This window comes from Cygnus olor, chromosome 3, assembly GCF_009769625.2.
Source record: "Cygnus olor isolate bCygOlo1 chromosome 3, bCygOlo1.pri.v2, whole genome shotgun sequence".
Lineage (NCBI taxonomy): Eukaryota > Metazoa > Chordata > Aves > Anseriformes > Anatidae > Cygnus > Cygnus olor.
Genome location: NC_049171.1, coordinates 9,818,713 through 9,844,276, shown reverse-complemented (window position 1 = coordinate 9,844,276; position 25,564 = coordinate 9,818,713). Strand labels below are relative to the sequence as shown.

The 25,564-nt window shown below is 39.0% G+C and overlaps 1 long non-coding RNA gene across 2 annotated transcripts; it reads left to right on the top strand.

Annotated features, from left to right (window-relative positions):
• Positions 1-2,783: 2,783 nt before the first annotated feature.
• Positions 2,784-25,229, top strand: LOC121068400. 2 transcript variants are annotated; one of them, XR_005818849.1, is made up of 4 exons: positions 2,784-2,861; positions 3,325-3,388; positions 21,030-21,181; positions 23,427-25,229. It is a non-coding gene; the product is annotated as an uncharacterized LOC121068400 (long non-coding RNA). The 2 variants fall into 2 exon arrangements; XR_005818850.1 differs by lacking the exons at positions 2,784-2,861; positions 3,325-3,388 and adding an exon at positions 9,872-10,321.
• Positions 25,230-25,564: the final 335 nt, after the last annotated feature.

The following is a 25,564-nucleotide window of genomic DNA, read 5'->3' as shown; positions in this document are numbered from 1 at the left end:
CTTCCAAAATAGGGCCCGCAGAATCATTTGTCACATATGAGAATTGTAACCCACAAATGCAGAGCTTGATTTTTTCCCATTTTTTTTAGGTATGTTTTTGCTTCACTGGCTTCACTGGAGTTGCACTGGACTTATATTCATATGAATAAGAAATTGGGTTGTCATTTTTTCAAGTGTGTATGATAGGAACATGTGGAGCTGCAAAGCATCCAAAGGAGTTTATAGGAAGAATTTGCAGAAAAGGCTAGATATCAGTGAAGTTTTGACCTAAAATCCACAAAAGAACATCCATGTCCTGCTACACTTAACACTCTTGAAGGGGTCTGGCCTCTTGGAGAGACTATCTAGGCTTGTGAAGGTGCCCAAGCACCCTGTGTACAGATGCTAGATCCCAGTATGCACCAGTCTGAGCTGCCATTGCTTGTCAGCAATGAACACTTGTGTGTTTCTGAAATTAGTAACAAGAATCCCTTCTTTCAGGATCTGTAGTTTAGTTGTCTTTGTTGAAATAGCTTTTTTTTTTTTTTTTTTTTTTTTTTTTTAAATCTTGGCAAATCTCTCTTTTTGCTTTTGAAATAGGATGTGTGTGTGGTGCCCTCTTTCATGCGGTGGGTCAGGACTTTTCAGTGTAGGAAACGCAAGCACAACCAAATCCAGTCTTCTCCCCCAGTCCCCTGAGAAGTCACTTAAAAAAAAAAAATCAGGCGCCAGGCAATTCTGCAGTGGGTGCAACTGAATTTATGCCATTTTGCATACAGGTCCTCACACTTTCTTGTACTACAATGGACCACGAGTGAGTGTGATTCCCTACAGCCATGTACAGGTGAGTGCAGTCTTCCAAGGAGCTTAATGTCCCTTTTCTTCAGGGCAACATGTGGGCATCCAACAAAGTGCTGGTACCAAAATACATTCAGAGTGTTTTCTTCATACAGGAAACATATTTTAATACAGTGTGAAAAAGTTACTGCTCCAAGTTAGTCTAAAGCCTAGTAAATAAGGAAGTTGCCCAGAGATACCTTGATTTAGAGCTTTTGCCTCTGAGCAGTTGAGTAAAACCAAAGGAGTTCTTCCTCTTTTTGTCTCTTTCAAGAAAGGTTTTGATCTGCAGCATTTGGACTGGGTTCCTCTCTTGCAGGTGAGCTCTAAGTGTACATCTCAGCTTGTGAATGTAACAGTGCTCAGTAGTCTGCAGGCCAGCTGGCACAGTCTGACCGTGTCCTCATATTAAACGGGATGGTCAAATGCAAACAGTCTGTTGGGAATGTTTCTTGGCTTTTGCTAACTTCCTGACTGTGCCCAGAAATCTGGGAGAGGGCTAGTTGGCTGGGGCTAGGAGTATTCCAGGAGTACTCTAATAAATTCACAGAGTAGGCAATCAAGTGTCATCCTGCATGCCAGCATGCTGGTGCTGCTGAAGGTACAAGTATAGATGCAGCCATATGGTTCCTCTTAGATTAAACACTGCAGGAAAGCCTACGTGGGATGAGCAGAGATGTGAGAGAAGCAGGTATATGCTTGCCCTTCACAGCAGGTTGGGAAGCTGAATGCTTGGCAAACAGGAAAGGAGCACCACTGGGCATTTCCAGGGTTAAAGAGACTCCAGTGTTCAGGGCAAGTGTTGCAGGCATGGATGTGCACTGGTGATTTTTGATCACAAACTGTTTACTCCAGGTTTTATCTTTAAGGGAGAAATTCCACAGCAGAGGTAGAATGGATGTGAAAACAAAGAAGCATGAAGTTTTCAAATGGTTTCAGAGGCTTGTTAAAGGCTTACCTCCATCATAGTCTTGAAGACAGCTGGATTACTTCCCAGTAAATGACAAAGTGACGTGTCTTTCCACTGGGTTTTGCTACATTCCACTTAATCAGAGTGCATTGTTCTGCCTTGTGATGGCATGCTCTTAGATGCAACCCCGGTGGCCAGTTAAAGCATCTGGGAAGAGGACAGTAAAGAAAAGGTTTAGGTGGCCACACAGGTTTCCATTCAGGTGCAGTTAAGCCTCTCAGTGTTCAAAAGAAAGCCTTTCTCATCTTCCTAGCAGCAGTTCCAGTCACCCTGACAACAAAATTGGTACCCAGGTGGAGCACTGGTGGCTGGGTTGTCCCTGGCCCTGTTCCTACCTATTTACCAGAACACCTGGAGGGAGCCAGTGCGGCAGTGACTGGCTGAGTACATCTGGGGGCTGCTGGTGAGCAGGATAGCTTGTCTGGTTTGTACACAAATTCTTCAGTCTTTGTGAACCGGATGATCTTGCTCCTTGGCTGCCCAGCACCTTGTAACCATTTGCACCTGTACAAAGTGAGTGTAAAAAACTGCCAGTCCAGATGGCAACACTTCTCACCTACTTTGCCCAGGTTTTAAAGCCTACACGAGCTGCAGGACAGCAGGACTTTTTCCACTTTTGCTGTGACTCATTTGAAGGTACACGGTCCCACTTCCCCAGAAGGGGAGGGAGGCGAGAGAAGTATGTGGAAAGGATTCTTTGAGGCAAGCTTTCCACTTCTAATAGTCAACAGGAAAAGTACAGCTTTAGGTTGTTTTTCAGATATCTTAGCCATGATAGCATAATGATAAGAAGTTTGCCGCAATGTCCACTTCTGTAATGTATCAGCCAGATAATCAGTTTCTGCTCCAAGAATTTTAACGAGAGGTTTGTGGTGTGCAATCAGAACAGCTTCTTCCAATGTAAAGACTCATGGAATGTCCTCATACCAAAATGCAGTAGTCAGAGGGTGAGTCTTGTTTCACATGTTTCATGAAAGTGGAAGCAATTAGCCTCTTTGTTTCATTATTTTTTTAGGTGAGAAACATCTAGGCCTACAGCTGAAGCATCATGAACTAAGGTGGAAGAAGGGGAAATGTAAGTTTTTTTCCCAAATCTTCTTAATTTCTTGATTTCATTAAATGACTTCTTAGAGTTTTCAGTCCCAAACATTCCAAATAACATGTTTGTCATTGAGTTTATTAATGTAGATAAGTCAGAGAGAATTTCACTATAATGATTAGCTGTATGTAAAGAGGATCTGTGACAATGTATTCCTTGGCAGGGTGCTTTTTTTGTTAGAAGCTTACTTTCTCTGGAAGTAGTTTAAAGCCTTATACATCACTTTCATGAGCCAGTCAGTTGCTTGTGAATGGAAAAAGCCATATTTGTCCTTTTTCTTACCTTTTCCACATTGTGTTAGCTATTTCAGCACAGATGCCACACTTATAAGGGTGTTCTCACTTGCGTTTGAATAAAAAATCTCTCTCCACTTATACCTTGCATGTTCTGTTATAAATTGAGATGTCAGTAGTACACCAGCTATGTGCTGCTATTCCAGAAAAGAACCTTATGCAAGTTAATGATCATGCATGTCAAGACCCTGTTTCCAACTCCATCTGCTGGTAAGCCTGAGACAAACCTACCTTTGTAAGCTTCTGTTCACCATTTAGTAATGGCAACATTCTCTAGAGACTTGCACAGGACTAGGGAATAATAGTTACATATGCCACAAGTCATATTGTTTTGAAATTTTACTTTACTACAGAATATGATCTTTGTTTCAGAAAGAGACATTTGTTTCAGAAAGATCCAACTTCTGTTTGTAAAGACTGCTTTTTTTTTTTTTTTTTTTTTTTTTTTTATAAAAAAAAGACTTTTACCCATTTCTCCAAACTTGATGTTCTAGTTACATATATGTATTAACTGAAAAATATGTGACCAATTACTAGACTGTGAGTCATATAAAATAGTTCACTAATCTACACACATTTGAAAACATGGGACAGATTCAAAGACAGAGAGTCTTGAATTACATGTAGACTGTTTACAGTTGAGTCTCAGTTAATGTTCTAAATGTGAAACTACTGTCCTGTTGCTGAACGTCACATTAATAAACTTTGAGGAACCTTGCACAGAACTGACCTACCTTTAACATGTTAGTATAAATGTGTGCCCACTTCTGTAGTTAAAAGAGACTGGGGCGTTAATGGAGATTTTGAATAAGAATCTTTTTGGTGTCCTGGTGGCATCAGTGAGTCATGAGCCACTGCCATGGTGGTCTCTTTCTTTGGAGAACAGTATTGTGCAGTTGTGAACAGGTTAGAATCAAGTTTTGGAGACATTCTGATGTTTTGATTCTTGTAAAATGAGACTCAGAAATCTGGGCATTCTTGGCGACTTGTTAAATTTCACCCAATATGCAACCCACTGAGAAATCTCTTTGTGTGTACTGTTTTTTGGTGAAATAACTGAAAGATTTTTTTTTCCAAGAATAATAAAATCCAAGGTAAATTGAATGGTGAGCCCCAAGGATTAATTTTTTTATAACTTCCCCATCTTTTGTTCCATTGGCACTCCAGCTCTTGCAACAACAGATATCAGGTACCTCACTTAAGAACTGCTTATTAAAGCAATAATCACTGATCTTCACAGTGGGAACTGAAGTACTGAGCCAAAGTCACAGGTGCCAACTCCACCATATTTGGCAGCAGATCGTTATACATTATCTACCATCCTGCTGCTTTTTTGGCTGTTACTCTAGGAATTCCAGGCAATCGGCAGGCTTGTTGGAGAAGCTGCAATAGCTCCAGTGAAGCTGCCCTGTGCTCAGATATCCTGAGCAAATGGCCACTGCAGATGTACAAATTGACTTCACATTTGTCTGATGGATTAGATGTGTTAGATCAGCTAAGTGCTACAAAGATGTGGCAATTTGAATTCCATGGCTATGCCCATGGTAGTACATTAGTCACTGCCAAGGGACATTTCTGAGGGCTGGGACTTAGTTGTGTATCAGCAAAGACAAGACCAGGAGCAAAGCCTACAGGAAGAAGAAGCTCAGGCATAAGGACTGGAGGTGTGTCTCACACAGGATGTGTACGAAGGCATTGGAGCAATGTCCAGAGACACCTAAGGTAGGCCCTACATCATCTGATACAAGCACATCCTCCAGTCTAGCCCGTTGAGAAGGTAGGAGGTCAGATCTAAAAGCAGGGGAGTCGCATTAGAGCCAAGTGTGTCTCTGCCACTGAGAAGCTGGGCTCATCATCTTGTACTGTGCTCTGTCCCAAAACTGCTGAACTGCTGCTGATTCTGGATCTAACAAAGTCTAGAAGATTTGTCTCACATCCTAGTGCATAAGGAAGACATATCCAAAGGTTAGCATGGATCCCAGAGTTAGTGGCAAGTGGATCTATAAACTTATCTGGTGCATGGACCTTGTGCTATCAAAATTGCTATAACTAGGGCATATATGTGCACACTGCACGTATTCTGCCACATACCTCAGAAAGAAAATTGATCAGATGTGCACAAATGTCGGAGACTGGAAAGGGGTAGACCCACTAGTTCTTCATAGTTTTGCCAAGCTTCACCAAGCAACTTTAGGTAGGAAATTTAATCCTTCCTAAACTGTAAATATCCTCTCTATCCAGTGAAGAAAATGAAAAGACAAATTAAGTTATTAAGAATTACTTTTTTTTTTTTTTTATCTACCTTGATTATTACAAGCTTTATTGTGGTTATAGCATTAATATTGTAGTGATGAGTGAGCAGTGACTTCACTACAAGAGAAAGGGAGAAGGGGTAAGCGTCTCTCCAGGTGGCTGGAAAATTTGTCCTTTGCTTGTGCTACAGCAAAACTTTACAACAAAGGTAACACTTGAGTATAATCAAATTACAGGTATGTATATATACGGTGCTTTTTGTCATATTGTTATTGGGTTTTAATTCCAATCAAGTCAGAGAAAGCCCATAAGTGCTCTGCTTTTTTATATCATTTCTATCAGAAATTCTAACAAGCTCTTTTGAGAAAAAGCTATTTTCCAAGCTATGCTCCCCCAAATTTATGTATATATCTATCACAGATTATTGGTTAATCTGTACCTTTTTTGTCCCTTTACAGACTCAATTTGAATTTTCACCTGCTTTTCCTGACAGGTATCCAACAGAAAAGCTAGATAGAGTTATGTATGTGTTAATACATTACAGTGAAAATAATGGATTTTGTTTTAGCTTGGCAGTTTGGAAAACACAGAAATAATTCTGAGTCAAAGCAGTTTAAATTATTTTGTTTTTATTCAGACAGAAAAAGTAGAAAATATTCAGAGTCAAAAATGCTTTGTTGCACTTGAAATGAATTATTTGGATTTCTAAGACATTTTTTGACATTTGAAGAAATAATGCATTGGAAATATATTTCAAAGATAAAAGTCGTAACAAACGGGAAACCAGAAATCCAGAAATCTTTCAACTTCTAGGGTATTTTCCATTAATTTGTTCCTTTTTTTTTTTTTTTTTTTTTTTTTTTTTTCTGGTTAATGAACAATTAGTTGGAATTGATTAGAAGTCATAAAATGTCCAATCCAGAAATCTTTCAACTTCTAGGGTATTTTCCAGTACTTTGTTCCTCTTTTTTTTTTTTTTTTTTTTTTTTTTTTTTCTGGTTAATGAACAATTAGTTGGAATTGATTAGAAGTCATAAAATGTCCAATCTCTTTGGACCCACATTTTCCACAAAAAAAGGAAAAATGTCATGATCTATTAATTTATCTCTGCAGAGGAAAAAAAAAAAAAGAAAATAAAGAAAACCAAAACCCAAAACAAAGTGAAGGCCATGTATGCAGCTCTTGTGGACTTTCTTACCCTTAGTTTCACATTTTTCTTCCCCTGCTGATAGACCTCTCTCAACCACTAATTGTGTGGAGAAGGAAGGAAGTGGTACACGTTCCTTTCCAAATTAGCCATTAACTAGTTGGTCACATATTTGCTGCTTGGTAAGATTTTGCAGCAAACTGGTAACACATATTTATATATATATATATACTTACATACATAATATTTATATACTTATATACATAATACTTATATATATTATATATGTATATATTTTTTTTTTTTCAGAAATGTGTATTTCAGCTCCTGAATTTGTGGCATGTCTTGTATTCTGTCATATTTTGCTACCTTTTGTCAGACACAGCAATATGAAATAACACAGCATGACTGCTGGTAGCCAATCATAACTGGAAAAGTTGTACAACTGGGAAGAAAAGACTTTCACAATTCCCTTTGAAGATCACTTCAGATAGCAAAAAATTAAGTTAACGTGACACAAAAATAAAAATTCAGTAATCTTATTGCACAATAATTTTGAGCAGTTATATTTGCTGAATATTTCTCTAAAGAAAAATACAATACCTACTCTTTCAAAACAATAAATGAATGATCTTTTTACCTTCATGTTTATCTAGAATGAGAGATTTCACTGTTTAGCTGATCTCATCAGAATCCAATGCAAAATCAGTTTTACGTTTATAAAGTAAAGTAGTAAATTTCAGAATTACACAGATGATCCATATAGCTAGACTGTCATTTCTATTGACATATTTAACTAAACATTGGCATCCTTCAGTGCAGAAAAATGGCTACTTATTTCTGAAATTCAATCCCACAACTAGTATTTTTCATATTATTAAAAAAAGGTTAGCTTCATAAAATAGTTTAAACAGATATTTGTTAGTGGGTGAAAAATCTATTTTTTTTTCCCTATTAAACATGGAGGTCTGAGTAAACTAAAAGGACGTACTATCTGCAACTGAAGCCGCTGCCCTTTAGCAGTGCGTGTGCATTTAAATGTCTCATTTCCATCAGTCACACTGTCTGGCTTTGAAGTCCTGGCTGTGTCTTCAGTGTGGTTTTGAGGTGTGATTCCAGCCCATGGGGACACGCTTGAATGAGCGGTGACACACCAGACATCTCATGCTGTCAAAGGTCTCTGGATAACCCGGCGTAAAACAACCTTGAGCAGGTCTCCACACACCTCCTGATTGCCAAAGCCACGGACTCAGCCAGACTTCCCTCCTTCCCAGCACAGTGCAGGAAGGATGACGGAGACATCCTTAATAACATCTGGCTGCCTTTGTCTGAGATAGCCACCAGTGAATTCAGCTCAGAGCTACCTGATTTACGCTCCTCAAAGAAGAGCGGTCAGAACTGAAATCTGACTTCTAGTCAGGAGGCAATTGCTTTTCTGGAATATTGTCTGTATGAAATCTGCATCATGTCATGGTTTTTTCTATACTGAAGGACTGGTATTGTACATGCTCTTAAGCCCAGACTTTGAAGTTTCACATTTCAATACTTGCTAGCTAACATTTAAATACTTCCTAGTTAATTAGGCATTTTATAGTATAATACAATGTAGTTGTAGCATGCATATGATTTCAATATATAACACACACACCTAAAAGTAAATTATATCTGCAAAAGCTCTCTCCATGAGCAGATAAATAAACACATGCTAAGTAGATCATTCTGGGCACAAAGGCATATGAATTTCCTGAGTCAAGGCGACGTTCCGTATGCACCTACGCAGATTTCATAGAATAAAGCTCTGCTGGAATTTGCCTGAAAATAACAGGGGGCAAATTAAATTTTCGAGTGGAATTCAGAACAATAGTAATATTTCCTGAAAGGCTACTAATTCTAGTGAAGCTATTTCAAAGGCCACATTCTTTTCAGGTCGCTATGGAAGGCTAGCTCATGTTATAAAATGATAGCACCCTTTTGTGTTCTGAGCTCTCTGTTACACCTGCTGTGTTCACTTTTTTTTTTTGTCTCATTTGCAGTTCTGCTTGGTCTAGCATGGACTGGGCTGAATGAATAGAAAGCAGCAATATAAAGAACTCTGTCCCATATCACAGGTTTTTTTTTTTTTTCCTTTTTGACTGTGTCTAAGATGCAATTAACTTTTCATAAGACATAAAATAACAACATTCAAAGCCAAAGTTACTAACTGGTATTATTCCATGTGTCAAATTACCAGAACACCGAAGCTAAAGATGGGCAACACCCTATAAAATAACTCATTATGAAGAATGCTGATTCTCTCTTCTTGTTATTTTGGGTTTGCACATCCCTTTGATAATGTAGTTTACTTAAGAGAGACAATGCACCCACTCTAGTGCTGAGGGCTACAAGAAAAATCCTGTTCCAATGATAAAATATTTTCAGATGAACCAGGGAGTAGGCTCTAGGCCTATTTCATATTTATCTGGCTTCCTCTGAAGATGCCAACATATGTCAATCACACTTTTAAATAAGCTAGCTCAGGCCCTGATGAGAGTGTATCTTGTAGCTGACTGAAGCTCAGCCTAGCGTGCAAAATCTGCTCCTAACATGTAAATCCTTGGAGGGTGAATCCAGGCTGAACACCCTGTTCTGTGGCTAAACTGGTATCAAAACAGTTTGAGTTACAGCAATACACCTGCTCATTTAAATAATTTTCTCCAGTGTTTTTCCACAGAAGCTTCCTCATTCATGTTAAATAAAAGGCTTGTTGCTTTCTTTCTCCAGTGAGACATGGCTGGTCTCTCAGGTTCCTATTTCTCCTGTCTAAAATGCTGCTATACCTCTGGCTGATGTCTCTTCATGCTTCACAGTCTGCAGTGCATGTACACCTTCATCTACAGAAAGTGAGGGAAGAAATAACCAAAGAGGAACACAGCTCAGATGTGAGATTCCTCTCGTATGAGAAGAAATCAAAAGAATTAGAAAAGCAGAAGGTAATGTTTCCAGGGTACCTGAGATATTGCCCTGAATACCAAAGATAATAAAAAAAAAATCAAGCTAAAAGTCATAGGGAAAATAAAATTAGAAAACATTTGAAACAGAGAGGGATTGCTCTCAAGGAGCAGTGCTAAATGATACAGAAAATTAGTTTGGGACACAGAAAAAAAAAAAGTAGTGGATCTTCTTTGTGTAGTTCTGTGTCTTCTCCCCCATGCTACTCAGGTCTGAAAACAGCATTACCAATAAAATACTGGCAGAAGGGAGAAAAATAATGCAAGTTGCTCTGGTAAAAACTAGTAGGGCATTCAAGTTTCCTATGGACGAGTCATGTGCCTCTTCTCATCAGTCATCCACTGCAATTATCTTTCTTCCTTCATTTCTGTCTGTGATCACCTCCCCCTCAGTATCTTTGGAGCATCTCTCACTCCATGCCTCACATCTGCCTGACTCTTTCCCAAGCTAGCAAGGAAACATCACATCTGTTCTCATGCTGAAGACTTTCCCACAGTGGGTAGACTGGCTGGATCCTTCTCTTCTGCTCAGACCTCAATTTCTCCAAGACACCCCAACAGCACAGAGAAACCTCTGCAAATACTGAATTTGGCTGATGGGCTCAAATGTTTTTAAGGGAGGTCTGCGAGGTAAACAATCCTACAATTATGTAACTTTCATTTGTGTAGGAAACTAGGCTGAAAAATAATTAGAAGCCTGATTAGAAGAAATGATTAATGAGGAAAGATGATCACCATGGTATTTGTTATTATGAGGTAGGTCTTTCTCTGTCTCTCTTTGTGGTTTTGACCAAAAATTCCATCCTGGACCTAAGAAATTTTCCCAACAAAAGTTTGTTAATCTTGTATGCTATCATGAAACATGTTGGTTTCTAGGACTGGCATTTTTCTGATTAAAAATAAATAAATAAACTGAAGTAGTTGAACAGCTCTAGTGACCACATGAGCTATAATAATTCATATTTACAATCTGGGCAGACTAAAAAAGCAGAAAATGTTAAACCAAACAGCATCCACCCAAACTAGAATAACTAAGAGGAATTATCAGTCCTTATGTCACAGGACAGTGCTTTCTACCAGCTAGGGCCTTGGAAAGCTTTCATCCTCTAGCAACATTTTATAACTGTAGGTTCCTACCCAATAAAAGAACTTATTTTGCATTACTTCAGGATAGAAAAGCCAAAAAAAATCCACATTTACTTTGAAGAAAAACCTTACAGTGATGATATTTCCACCACTTTTCTTGGATGAAGTGCCTACTCTCTGAGATGCCTGTTCCCTTGTGCAGTAGCACCTCATTGCACATAAGATCCGTGTTTTTCAGAGTAAGTGATGGCATCAGAATCTGTCCCCGAATGGGGAAGCTCAGTCACTCATAGCAGTGAGCCTACTGCCAGGAATGTTCCCTAGGGAGGTGAGGTCAACTTTTGCTGTACAAGGTGATGGGCCATAATTTAGCAAAGGAGATCTTTCTGTTTGTGAAATCCTTTCCATTTGTGTGCTGTTTGTTTGTTTGTCCTGGATAAAATTGTTAAGAGTTTAGCTAAAAAACTTGCTGTTAGCTTGTCCAGATTGTTTGCTTTACTAAAAGGTTGCAGCCCAACCCCTGCAAAGCAATAATTAGAGAGCTTCGCTTTTTATTGTTGCATTTAAGTGTCCCTGGAGCAGTGGCTGCTCCGCTGGAGGAGAGGGAGAGGATAATATATGTTTTGCTTCTTTTTAATCTGTCGTCCAGCATCACTACTATTCCAACAGTGGGCCTCCTGACTTTGTTCATTGTTTTTAAATTAACTGAAAAAATATTGCTTTTGAAAGGTGAAAGCATAAAGAATTACAGGCAGCCCGACCAGCTTTGCTCTCTCCTGTAATGTACTACTGCTTGCTAGTACTCCTAAATCATTAGCTGGGAGAGTTTAGCCATTTTGGAGTTCTTGTATATTGTGCATTGCCTATACTAAAAGAACCTGGAGGGTTTTCTTTCCTTTGTCTCTTTCCATTTGCCTCTTTTGCAAGTGGAGCCTCTACTGACATCCACTGGTAGCTACGGGACAGCTGCAGCCCTGCACACTGCGTGTAACCCACCCGTGCTAATCCCGTCTCCTGTGCCAAATCATTGATTTAGTACCGTGCTAGATGTCAGCTCAAATGTAAGGTCAAAATAATGTAATCCTTCCAGTTACTCTCCCCTTCCCAGAGGAATGGCCCCCTTCCCCTGCCATGGTGGTAAATAAATTCAAGGGATGAAAACCTGCTAGCAATTTCTTTGGCTGCGCTCACCAATTAGCAACACAGAAAATCAAACCACAGTTTCCTAGGTGTAGTGGGAATTTATAGGGAATGAGAGCTACCAGGAACATAAGCTTGTATGTTACTCATTATAATTTTTTTTTGTTTGTTTAAACTGCAATAAATTAAGAGTTAATGATCAAGGGTGCAGGAATGAGAATTAGAGACCAGATGGGAAGAGCTGAGGACTCGTTGCTGTACACACTGTGCCATTCACCCTTTCTAGTCATTAAACCCAGAGCCTGTCCTGCCCGTAAGTACTACATGTACCACAGCATGAGATCAGTGTGAAGATAATTAAGAATACACCTATTATTGTTAGCCTCTTCTGGCTCTGCGTGACTTGCTCTCATGTGGGCACGTCTACAATGTAATAAAATTCTTGGATGTGTGGAACTTTGGGCTGGGTCCATGTGAATTTTCATGGCTTTGCCTGAAGGAAACAGAGAAGAGACTGTTATAAAAGCTGTGAAACTCAGCAGGTAAATCAGGAGCAAGAACAGGGTGCTTATTAAATTTTGCCAAATATGTCATTTTCTGTCATTTTCCCTTCCCTTCCCTTCCATTCCCTTCCCTTCCCTTCCCTTCCCTTCCCTTCCCTTCCCTTCCCTTCCCTTCCCGTCCCTTCCCTTCCCTTCCCTCCCCTTCCCTCCCCTCCCGTCCCCTCCCCTCCCTTCCCCTTCTTCCCCTTCCCCATCCCCTTCTTCCCCTTCCCCATCCCCTTCTTCCCCTTCCCCTTCCCCTTCCCCTTCCCCTTCCCCTTCCCCTTCCCCTTCCCCTTCCCTTTCCCCCTTCCCCCTTCCCTTTCCCCCTTCCCCTTTCCCCTTTCCCCCCCCTTTTTTTTTTCTAACCATCCTGTTGTCACCTTAGTGACATGGTATTGTTTCTTGTTCATGATTTGATAAAGGTAATTTGTAAGGAGGGCTGATAAAGAACAAAAGGCCACTGGCCAAGCCATTCCTTTTTAAGTTTGCAGGAGGAGTAGAAGCTACTTTAAGAATTAGGAAAATATTATAGAAATCAAGGCCTTTTCTTTTCTGGATCATGATATCAGTGCTGACCTGAGTCATTTGCAGCTTGGGTATGCTCAGGAAAATACTTTGCCACTATTTTTTGATCCCAAATTTAAAGGTTCTCCCACCAAAATCAAGGACTGCCATCACCAAAGATAGCATGCTTGTTCCTCACACTGCATTCACATCTCTAGAATGGGATTGACTTAGTATTTTCTGGAGAAAACCACATATTTTGTGGTCCCTAGGTTTCCCTGCTAAGGATGTTTGCAGGTGAGCACGTCATTGCTATCTGGGCGTGGTCCTGGTCTACCTGCACTGGGTGTCCCTGCTGGAGCAGGGGTTGGACCAGATGAGCTCCAGGGGTGCCTTCCAACCTCAGCGTTTCTGTGGTTCTGTGGTAGCCTCCTCTCAGGAAACATGACACAAGGAGCTATCTTTCTCTTTTTCCAGCGGTGACATCCAGACGTGACAGATCAAAGGCCTCCCCACAGCCACACGTAGTTTTTTTATTTTTCTGAAGTGTCGTCATTTCAGTTGACCACAACCAGCTTTGAGTATGAGCAAAATACACAGCTGTTGAGATTGCTGGAAGAGCAGAACAACCACAGCTCACTGAATCACAGAATCATAGGGGTTGGAAGGGACCTCTGGAGACCATTGAGTCCAACTTCCCTGATAAAAGCAGGTTCCCAACAGTAGGTTGGGCAGGAAAGCATCCAGGTGGGCCTTGAATATCTCCAGAGAAGGAGCTCCACTGCCTGCTTTTGTGTATGAAGTGCCTAGGAAAGGCGGACTTGAGGTGTGGAAAAGCTTTCTGTTCCTCAATTTCTATAGATTTATATACTTTTAAAGGCACAAATGATTTATCTGCAAGAAAATGAAGCTGAACAGACAAATGGTGGGATTCCCAGGGAGATTAAAGGAGTTGTCCAAACAGGCTCTTAGTAGAACCTCAGTTATTTGGCCCACTCTTTGAGCTCCTCCATTCCCCCAAGCCATTTGATGCTATTTTCCACTGTGCCTATGCATCTGTTCATGTAATTTAGAAATTAATAGTTAAAAAACACTCCAGAAAATTACTTAGTATGTTTCAGCTACTTTTTAAATAAAACCTATAAATTCTCTATGAATGAAACTTGTGGGGAAAACCAAGCATACCTACTTCATTACCCAGGCTTTGGTGTGCTGACTTGGGCCATGCATATCATATCCATTAAGGTCTCCACAGCCTAACATCATAAGGATAAGTGTTAGCATTTTCTCCTGCACCCCAAGCAGTTTTTAAATTGGAAGTTGGACTGTCAAAGCAGAGAGATCTGAGTGTGCCTTTTCCTTATGGAAAGTTCAGTGCTTGGGAGTTCTTAATCAAGATTGTCAGACATTTCCTGCTCATTTTCAGCCACCATCGGCAGGCATAGGTGACTCCCTCCTTGCTGTCGAGGGGCGGACAGAGCAGTACTGTGTGATCTGTTGCCCACTGAGCCACCTGCAAGTCGTTTCGCTCCAGCTGTGGCAGACCTCATGCAGAAACACAGCCTCGAAAGAGCTGGCTCCTGGCCAACGACACTGTTAGGGGTTTTTAGCTTAATTCTTTCACTGACCTCCTCCTGAGGAGCATAATTCATTAAGTACAGTATCATAAAGGCCACAACGATTAGAAACAGAAAATACTGCCACCAGTGTAGACCGTAAAGGAGGGATCAACAACATACTATATATATATATATATATATGTGTATATATATATACACACACATATATGTAAAATTTCCTGTTAGTTTATTCTGATATTCGGAGCTGAGAAGGAAATGTCTCCAGCTTTGCTTGCTTGGGATATAGGTATAAGTTTAAATGGGTAATATTTAGTCTGTGCTACTGTAAATCCCAATATGGGGCACAGCAGGCTGTCCAAAGTGATCATGCTCCTAAGCAAGGATGTGTGGCAAGGATAAGGGTCACAAGTCAGAGCGCTCCACAGAGTCCTCTGCTTTGAATGGAAATGCAGAATCTCACAGCATCTCACAGCATCACTACTTAATGGGGAAAAGAAAAGAAGAGGATGGGTTACACAGGGTTAAGTATGCTTAAAGTCCATTTTGTATATTTTCATACCTTGATCCATAAAAACAGTTATGTCTAAGTACACATGTCATAGTGGTATCCTGCAAGTGATATTTTGGATAACAGGATTATGACTGCTAGGCAAACACTTGTCATTGATGGTAATTTTGAGATGTTCTGAAGAAGACACTAGAAAACCTCTTTTGATTGATCAATCTCATTGTAAGTAAGGCCATCATTAGAATATCACTAGGTTATACAAGTATTTGTTTTTAGACTGCATACAAAGGAAGAAATTTTGTTCATCTTCAGAGTCTGATGATGTGTAATGATTATTGGCAGTAGCAGACTTAGGGGGTTAGCCATGCAAAAGCAAAAGGAATTTGAATTTTTACTACAAATTTAGTCACTGATAACCTTGTCTAAAGTCTTTGTTTGTTTGTTTTTGTTTTTGTTTTTAAAAAAAGAATGACTAGTATTACTGTTGAAGGTCAAACCACTGTATGACCATTATACATTTTATCATAACCACTCTGCTTCCTCTTACTCAATCTTTGTTTTCTCTGTTCAGTGGTTTGTTTTGTTTATTTGTTCTTTTTTTTTAAACATCTATCGCTTCTTCCTGGAGTTCTCTGTTATTTTTCAACCTGATTATGCTTCTCCTCTGAAGCAACATACTTCAGTCACATTTTAGTGTAGAGTAAAGGGAAAACAACTTGTGTGAGTAAATTCAGCTTTCACATATAACACAATGAACTGATACTAGTAAATACAAACGGTAAAGTATGGCTGATTTTAGTTATATAAACATTGAATTACCTTATTAGCACAAAGGTCACACCTTCAGAGATAAATTATATTGGATGACTCTGAAAAATTGAATTAACTAAAGCACTATCAGGAAGTCTGCAATAGAATCTACAATGTAGGATTTTTTCCAGCCTAAGGCATCTCATTTCAGTTCCTTTGACTATTTTGATTGTTTTTTATTCTGAGCCAGCATTTTAGGTGGACTTTTCAAATTTATGGGAGATGTAACTCCTAGAGGAGAATGTCAGCCACAGGTTTATTGTAACAAATACTGCAGCAAACACTGCAGCATTGATTTACCTGTCTTTCTTCTGTTTCAACACACAGTTATTCTTCATATAAATAATACAGGTTGCCTCCATTTAGAACCTGGTGTGTACTTGAAGATCAGATTTAATTAATTAATTATTTATTTAAATTGAATTATTATTATTATTATTAATTTACAATGTAAAATATTCAAAATTTAATACATATCCACCCTTTCTCTGTACGGTGTCCTAACTAAGTATCTATATACACATTAATCTGAAGACTGTTTCAGGCAAAGGACTTGCTTGCTTTATTGGCAACAGTATAATGTTACCAAGATATCAATCACCTATAGGAACTGGAACACACAATCTGTCCTCATTATTGAAATACATCACACACTTGAGGGTTAGATCATGCCTTGTACATTGTTATGAATGAAGTGTTGAGGGACAACATTGTAACCATAAACTCCTAGGGCTTTCCCAGTCAGTACACCCTGTCTCCAGTGCTATGTCATCCTTGAAGAAAAGGTCACGTCCACCTATTATTCTTTTTCTTGGTAGTTCCCTCTGAAGTTTTAGTTAAGTGCTGTAATGTGGGCCTGCTTTCTACCTGATCAATTCATTTAGCTCATATTCATTGGGAAAGGAAGATCATGAAAAAGGACTCAGTCAATTGTTCTTACTGGGCTTCTTACCAAGCAAGGTCCACAGGTAATAAAATTGTCCTTATGTGTTTTCTTGTTGTTGGATACTCAGGACGAGATCCAGAAAGGGACAGAGTCATTATAGTGCTCACTGCTGTGATATTTCAAAGTTAGATATATAGGAGTTGTTTTCAGAATACTGGTGTGTGCCAAACTTGCTGAGATATGTAAAGGTGAACGGTAGGCAGCTCAGAGATATTAGGTATTAGACCTAATTCTAGACTATATTTTCTTTGTTTATCAGTTATCAGCTCTCTCTTTGGCCTTTAGGCCAGCTGGCACTCTTTGATAGTATCCATATTAATAAATTCCCTTATTCTCCAAAACAGTATGCCCACAGCCAGAGCGCCAACGGCAAAAGGATCTTTGCTTGTGGTAATTCTGAAATTATGCCTGGAATTTGTCTGGGACAGTACAAGTTGATTTGGATCACAATGCTCCATGGACTAGTAATTTAATAATTTGGTTGGTAATGCTGTACTGTCTGTGTTCATGCCCTGCTCCGTGTATAGGAGTAGCCTTCAGGCACTTCTTTCTCTCCATTGACTTTGTAGTGATGCAAAGATGACTGATATCCTTATTCTTTCTCTCCATTGACTTTGGAGTGATGCTAAGATGACTGATATCCTTACTTAGGAAATCACTTAGGTGCATTAAGTCAATAAGGTATACGTGGGTCCAAGACCTTTCCAAAAACGTTGGATGCACTATCAGTGCAATATGTTATACAAATGCTAATGATTATCACTTTGATCACCATATGAAAGATTATCATGCCTGCACGTTGATGTGACTCCATCTCTGGACCAATTCAAGCTTTACTATCACTAATTTAAGCACATCTGGAAGGCCTATTAGTGTATGGGCCTTGTTAATGTGAAAAGAATATCACTTTCATGTGGTGGACACATCTCTGACATCTTTATGTTCTGTTTTTTTTTGTCATCCATTCCACTCTTGTTATTGGTGACAGATGAAGGTCTGGAAAGCAAAGAAATTTTTTGAAAAGTAGTGATCTCTTATTCCTCTCTTTCAGGTCTCTTTGTTTGGACCATACATATATTTAGCAGCTATGTTTTGGGGTTATTTTTTTTTTTCACATTTTGCTAAAAGAGGGTTAATATTTTTGAAAGTTGAACTGTAAAAAACAGGTAGATAGTACAAAGTTTCACAAAGTTTATAATCTCTGCTGTGGAAGGGCACCTTCTAGCCAGTGGCAATCTGGAATGACATTTCTAGTTTTAGTGTGTTGGATATTTGTATTTGCGGTTCTACTCTGTCGCATATAACATTACCTATATTTGCTTGTTTGTATTATTGACTTATTTTCTCTCACAAATACAAAAGCAAATGCAAATATAGGATCAATTTATAGTAGGAAGATCTGCAGGAACTCAGCTTTGTGGTGGAGCACATGTGAAAGAAAATCTCTCTTTCTTGCACTGTTTTTCTATTATTATCTGGACCTGAACATTATAGGCATTACAAACGGTTTGTGGTCAATGTAGGATGAAGTGTGGATGCACTGAAACTAACCATGTTTTGGCCTTGGTTTTGCTAGAATTGCCAGTCTTTTATTTGAAGTATTCCACTCTTAGCTGGTTGAATTGCTGCCCAGAAATGCCCCAACTTGCCATTGACTCTAGAGGGAGAACAAGGTGTAGGTGGTTCAGTAAAGTGCTTAAAGTTAAGTGGCATAATTTAGGCTTATGGGTACAACATGTTTTTGGATCCATCTGGTATTTTGCCCAGTTACTTTGATGAATGCTTAAGGGAGCAAGAACAGCTTCCTTCCTTACTGCTTGGGGAAGAGCAGACCTTTGGGGAAGCCTGTTAGTTCCATCCCAGGAGAGTGCGAAGGATTAACCCTTCAGTGTTCACTAGGACCACTTAAGAAGTCATTTCCTATGGCAACAATGCAAAGCATATGCTGCTGGTTAATACAGATGAGCAATGAACAAGCGAGGCATTTTTAAAGTCTTCCAGTGCTGTATGGTACAGCGAGAATACACACCCTTGAGCCAGTCTGAAGTATGTTTGTCTACAATTTCATTACTGTATGTGTCTGAGTTAGTGTCTTCATTAAAATGATAAGTTTCTCTAAAAGCTGCAGATGACAAGTGACCTTATAATGTAACATGGTCCCGCTTAGTCTGCAGGAAAGTATTAAATGTCAGGACTTATAATTGTAAGGATTTGATATTTATGAAGGTCAGTTCAAGTGTGAGTAATATAACATAATATTACATTTAAACTAAGATCTGTGTTCATAGAAACCTTTTAAAAACACCCAGCTGCCACTGCTGAAATAGTGCAATGATAGATGATGATTTTTTTAGACTTAACACATATTGCGAATTTGCAACTCATGTAGGGTTTGTATTAAAAGCTGACACGATATTTTAATTTAAACAGAGGTTAGATTATTAAAGTTGGCAAACATCCAGAAGTATATCAATGTTAAAAAATTTTTACTTGACTTTCGTTCTCATTTGTTTTCACTGGTAAAATACATGAAAAAATCTACCTGAATTGTTGCTCATAATATATTTAATATTTTCATTCATTAAAAAAAAAAGACGTTTTGCCTTTTTTTTGAGGCTTGACACTGCAAGCCAGCGTATAATAGAACTTTATTCAATGATATAGGGAAAGAAACCCCATTCCACAGACTGTATATCTCATTATCATTAAATTCATTCAGGTCAATTCACTATTGAATAAGATGGAAATAAAAGACTTGAAGGAACATCTCTAGTGTGCATTTCCTGGAAGGATAATTTCTTAGAGACATTCTGTTGCCCTAGAACCTGATGACCATGTCCTCACAAGTTATACAGATACAGATATAACATGTTTCATATGAACTTAGTCTCTATGGATGCATAATGCACATTGTTTTCATTAGCTATAAAACCTCACTGGATGCTCAACACCATTCAGCACCTGGCAGGATTATGGTCTGCATTTGTATCCTTCCTTTTTTTTCTATCAACAGAGCATCTCATATCTAATGAGTAAAGTATGACAAAGGCCTGTAGGAGACATAATGAATCAGAGCACAATTTGATTCTTTTTCTACCATCTACACTGTATCTGAGCTGAGTTATTGTGATATAAACATGCCTAATCAATACTTAGTTGTTTGGTATAATTATTTTAGTGACCACTGCATTCATTTGGACCACTGAGCTGTGCATAAAGAAGCCTGCCTCACATCAAATGCCATAAAAATAAAATAAAATTTAAAAAAAAAAAAAAAAGGTAAGAAAGGTAAGATCTCCAGTGATTCAAGACACAAGTAAATTAGAAAAATGGAAAAGCTTTTTTAGGTATGGAGAAGAGAAGTTATACAAATGAGAAAAAGTTTGGAGCTGGTCCCTTTATGGCTATAGATTTATTGGTAGAGCTGCAGTGTGTTATTTCAGGAGGGTTGAGCGATACGCTTCTGGCTTTTTAAATCCCACAAGCCTCCTGTCAAAGGGTGTAGATACCTCGGACAGCATTCATATAGCCAAATGTATGTATCTATAATGCAGACAAGCCTGAGCAAATCATCAAAACTTCTACTACAGTCAGTGGAGAGGAACAGAGACTTTTATGATACAATTACCGAAACAGACCACTAAGTGAAGTGAAGTGAAGTGAATCACTTTCCAAAAGAGTCTATTTCTCTTTCTTGTCAATAAGATAGTTTACGTTTTATATTTCAAATACAAATATAGTCATCTATATTCTCTACTTATACAAGATAGTGAAACAGCAGGGTCAGAGGTAATCTTGGTTTCTTAGCTAGGTAGGAATAATTGTTCTTCATAAGTGACTGTTACTCTAAGGTTCAGCTTCATCTTGTCTAATTTTAGGCAATTTACTGCTTAAAATGCAGGTAAATAGGACAATAGATGTGGCAGAAAATATGAGTTTCATGGTGCTCCTGGGCACTGCAAAGAGGAACAACTCATAAAGAGAAAGAGAATTCCCCTGTTAAAAATGAACTTAACTTACATAAAGGGTGGTCAAGTGCATTATTCCACATCAATGCAGTCACACTTAGGCAATTAGTAGCATAATTGCACACAGAAAGAAGAGTAGATGGAGAGGGTGATTACATGGCTGAAAATAAAAGTGTGTCCTTTCTTCATAGGAGGGACATAGCTGAAAGTAACTTTCAGAAAATGAGTGTAAACATAGAAAATAGCACTGCTTGTAAAAATTATAGAGGTGCATATATTTCAGAAAAGTAGACACTGTACATCTTTGGTTTTGGAAGTATATTTTGTCAGTTACAAATCGATGGATGAAATAAAATTTATTTGTGCATATATTACAGGCTGGGTGGAGAATGGATTGAGAGCAGGCCTGAGAAGGATTTGAGGGTGCTGGCTGATGAAAAACTCAACATGAGGAAAGTGTGCCTGGAGCCCAGAACGGCTTTGATACTGAGTACCTGAGGATTCATGTTGGGATGAATAAAGTGTGGCGGTGCATTTGCTCTGTTATGTGCAATTCTGAATGGAGGGATTGGGGGGGGGGCGGGGGGAAGGGGGGTGGTTAGCTGCTGTTAAATCAGTAAAAAGTAATTTCATTGAGTTTCAGTGATTACAACGATAGGAAAGATCTTATAGCAATTTTAAGTATAATCTGAGTTAGGTTGTGTATATGTCAGTTTACATTAATCCAGCTATTTTATTCTAATAGGCCAGGGTCATAAGAACAGTTGATTTTTAGATGTTTGCTGTTTGTGTTCTGACAGTATTAAAAGGGGTTATGAAAACATTGGTCAGCCCAGGCCTCCAGATCCAGCACCATTCATTTTGCCTGCAGATGAACATAATGATGAGGTGAAGGACTAGCGCTGATGTATGGGAAAGAAATGAAGCATTTCCTTCTGTAAGGACCACGTGTTGTCTTTCATGGAAAAGTGTACATGCTTTTTTTCCCTTTTGATCTTTATACAGTATTTTCTCTGTACTGTTGAACTACACCAAATGTCTCTTTGAGAGTTAGGCAAACAAATGTCAACCTTTTGCCAACTGGTGTGAAATTAAAAAAAAAAAAAAGCTATTTTAAAATCTATTTCAACTGATTTTCTGTCAGACAATGATTGTATAATTGAAAGACATCCAGTTGATAAAAAAGAACATATTTTTTATTGGCAGCACAGTAACATGAGTTCAAAGACTGTATTTGCCAAGAGCGCATAACTCTGTAATGGCCGGCATACTTTTACAAGTGTTCAGTGGTATTACTGACAGAAAGATCGCTTTGGTCCAAGACAGATGTAAAATACTTCATTTAACAAATATTTACTCCACAATTATCTGAAAATTTAGAAAGTACAACCTGACATGTTTGAATATCTAAAGAACCTGTTTATGGGGTATTCTATTATTGTTCCTACATAATAATCCAAAAAATATAGTTGCAGGGGAGGCTAGATGATTTAGGATATTGGTAACAGGATACAGAGCCTTTCACTTCTTGGTCAGCAGTTCAAATATGGCTTAGGTTGGTAGTAAGTCAAAATGATTGCTAGACTATGTGACTAGGGTTAATAATAGGTTGCTGCCTTCTAGATTTCAGAGCCCACCACCAAACCAGCTAAATTGTCATGATGACCAAAGAATGTTGTCACTTTTGCAGGAATTGGTGTCACCAAGGGGAAGAGCATAACAGTGGCTGCAAAGGCCTAGGACCCCAGCACCTCTCACACAGAACTTTACAATTGCTTTTATTTTGCAGTCTCCAGGAGCTTGTCAGGAATTTGCTGCTGTGGGGGAGACAGGAGAAGCTCCTGCACATTGAACATCGCTGAATCTCAGCCTGAAGTATTAGGGAACAGACTTGTCATTACAAATTGTCATTGAAATAGCCACACTGATGGAGAACTATGTGGCATAATTATTAACGGATAATGAGAAAGCTAACCAAAGTGTGAGAGCTTTTCTCAGTTTTTATTTCATGTTTCAAGTTTGGAAAGCAACACAGCACTGCGTTTTTAGTCAGAGGTACAGATTTTAGACTGGAAAATGAAAATAATTACAAGTCTCAGATGTATGGATGGATTTGATCCATTCCAGACCTGTGTCTATCACTGATTCTTTGTGTCTATGCCTCTGGGAAACTAAACAAGGCTGGTGCCCGTTTCCTGTCTCTGAGACCAGCTGGCATGGCTCATATCCACACTCTTCAGCTCTCTCACTGTCCAAAGCAGGGCACCATCACAAAACTAATTTCAGGCAAAAAATAGTCCCTGATCCCTCCTAATGCCTAAGGTGTGCTTGGGAATGGTTTTAAAGAAATATTAGCTCACCCAGACTAAAGCCAAGCCAGTGACATTCTGACAGCGTGACAGTGCAGACAATCAAGTTCTGGTGCCAAGCACATGCCCAGGCACTTAATTTGTTGGAGGAAGGAAAGGTGTGTGGCCTTAGCTAAGAGATTTTGTCTTCCTTGTTTCAGTTAAATACCTCTGAAGTGGAAATAGCTGCCTTTTCATTTCTTGTGTGTTTTGAGTTTTAAGAATAAGTTTTTTCAATTATTTGAGTCATGCTTCATAAAAGGAATCAATTTTGAGCAGCATCTCAAGGCCTAGTACACAAATAATTGTATGGGAATTGGTGCTTAAAATTCACAATGTGTTATTCCTCTAGCTGATGTCATTTTTCTGTTTCCATCTCTCCTGCTAATGTTTAAATGCTGTTCCTAATGCTTTCCAAAATTTCAGGGTAAGAATAAAGAGAATGTTACCGATTTCAGATAAAAAGCAGGCAAGAACTGGGCATTTTAAAGGTTGTTCCTTGCTGTCTTTGCTGAGAAGTGCCTAAATGTTATGGAACAGAAAGAAGAGACTGAAGAACCAGCTGCACAGTGGAGACGATTTTATTTACAGCTTCCCTTACGTGTTTGCAATTGGCCAGAAAAGGGGCACGCAGACTCCTGGGTCAGATGGAGCTGAGCATCACCATGTTTGATTTGGAGGAGAAGAGGAAGCAGGGAGCACAGACACGAACAGCCTGAACTGGCAAAGAAGGGGAACCCAGTTATCAGGAGAGGGAGGAACTGGAAGGGAATTAAAGAGCTCATGGCATGGAAATGCAAAGAATGAAAAGCGCATGCTGTTCCTCCACTGAGGGAGAAAGATCCTTCAAAAAGGGCAAGTGTAACAATGAGGGCATGTTTGGGAATTTTAATCTTATAAATAATGTTTTTTATCAACAATCAGGCTAACAAAAATTTTGCATGCTCGAAAATAACACAGGTTTTACATAATCACAACCCACCTCTGCATTTTTCCTCTTTGAAATATCTTTAAGACTGTTATTCTCCCTGATTTTAGCAAACTTTTTTTTTTTTTTTTTTTTTTTTTATAGAAAGTTTTAGGATGTTTATCTTTCTTCTTTAATTTCAAACTCAAACACTTAGCAATAGAAGGGAATATCTTGACACCATTGCTTATAGGAATTGTCCACATGTGCTTCTGCCTTTTCAGTTCTATTGAACATTAATTCATCTGGGTAAAAGTGATAGAAGCCTTTGTTTTAAATTTCTCTCGGCTGAATGTTGTGCTCTCTCTACCAATGACTGATAACTGCGCACTTTAAGAAGTTGTTTAAAAATATGCATACCATTACAGGTGGTTTCTTAAGTCACTTAGGTTTAATTAAAGATATTTGAACACAGAGGCCTGGATTCAGGTAACCTACTTGAGGTGCCTGAGTTAGGATTGTAGCTGCAGTACGTTCCCTTTCTAATTACTGGAGAAATAGGCACCACCAGGAGTAATTCAGTCTGCTTCAGCACCTGGATTCCCTGCACAACCTGAATTGCTTTCTGGAGATACCTATCTTTGCACTGACTGATGGATGAAAGCAAAAGCAATCATAATTGTGACTGTGCTGCCTCAATGTGGCATGAATCCAGATCACTGTGACCAAGACTTTTAGATTGCTAATTACATTCTGAGTATCTAGTTTTGCTGTCTTGGAGGAGGCTGACTTTCTTTGCTTTCAGCTTCTTTCAGAATATCCCAAATTGGGCATTGGTCATTATGGAAAACTTGGCTTATGCTTTTACCCATGACACTTTTTGAATCCTGAGTCCCTTTAAACAGATAGAGACAACACTTATAGATGGCTGCCCAATAAATGAGAGAATAATGCTCTCCTCCATCATGGAGGCAGGTTACAAAGAGATGTCAAGTCACCACCAGACCCCTGTTCTGGACATCTCTATTTTGTTGCTTGGCTCTAGCATATGACAATAGTCAATGCTACTTTTTAATCCACCCGAAAAAAAGCAAACTACAGCAGTCAGCACTAAAAGCACTGTGTTGGTGACTGTCTGCCATGTGACAGTCAGAACTGTTCATCCCCTGATTCATGCTGGTGGCCTTCTATGGTCTTCTTTACTACCTGTAGCAGCCCCAAAGGACTTTTGTCTGCTTTATGAAAGCTTTCCGTCCTGAGACACAAGTACACCCTGGCACGATACAGGTTGCTGCACCATTTCTCCTGTATTTATCCAGACCAATAACAGGCAGTAGCCCCTCTCTGTGCCACCAAATGGAAGATCAGGGTCTGTTTTCCCTCCATACATGCTGTCTCCATTTGCTCTATACAATCCGGTGCTTGTCTGCAGGCAAAATCTTCCCTGTCTTACACCTGTGTAGTGATATCAGTTTGACCATGGTTGTTCAGTTACAAAAGATAATGAAATTAGACCCAATGGTATTACATGGCTGGATGATATTTTGCTTTTGTGCAAATACTTGTAAACGAAAGAGAAAAAAATAGATTATATCCTTTAAAAATGAAAAACAGACTTGAAGAAGTTGGTCTATAGATTTTTTTTAAAGTGTAGTTC